Genomic DNA, 753 nt, shown 5'->3' on the forward strand with positions numbered 1-753 from the left:
ATATATATATATATATATGCACTGAGCTTTGTGGCATTATTTTCAAAACATAAACACTGCTAGAAATGACAGACAGGTGCACGTGAGATAATGGTGGTTACTGCAATATCACAGATAAGTCACTCAAAATTTAAAATTTCCACAAAATAGAACTACAGTTAAACTACTCCATAGGTCAAATGGACTTGACCTTCACAGAATATTCCACAGGACAACTGTGAAAACATAACAAGTGGAGCTGCATCAAATTAAAAAGACCACTGCATCAAAGAAAACCATCAGTGAAGAAATGTCTCAACCTAGAAGATGCTTACCTTTAGTTGGCCAGGGAATGCAGGATAACTGGGAGGGTTTACAGGAAAAGTAAAGGTAATATAGAGTCTATGCAGGCAAGGATGAGCAACTCACACAGTGAATTGCAACAGGAATCAAAACTCCCAGTGGTTTCCTAAACGGAAATTCAGGGAATAGTAGAAGAAAATGGACAGGGAGATAAAGAATTAAATAATGAAGAGAATACTAACCTCTGAATCAAAAGACCTAGTTTTAATTCAACCATGCTGTTGAATTACTGAGTAAACTAAGGCAAATTATATATGCCTTCCAATGCTAAGAAATATGGTTAGGGGGCTGGGAAGGTGGCTCAGTGGTAGAACGCTTGCCTTACATGCCTGAGGCCCTGGGTTCGATTCCCAGCACCACATAAGCAAAAAGAAAAAAGCTGGAAGTGGCGCTGTGGCTCAAGTGGTAGAG

Source organism: Dipodomys ordii, unplaced genomic scaffold (assembly GCF_000151885.1).
Source record: "Dipodomys ordii isolate 6190 unplaced genomic scaffold, Dord_2.0 Scaffold216, whole genome shotgun sequence".
Classification (NCBI taxonomy): domain Eukaryota; kingdom Metazoa; phylum Chordata; class Mammalia; order Rodentia; family Heteromyidae; genus Dipodomys; species Dipodomys ordii.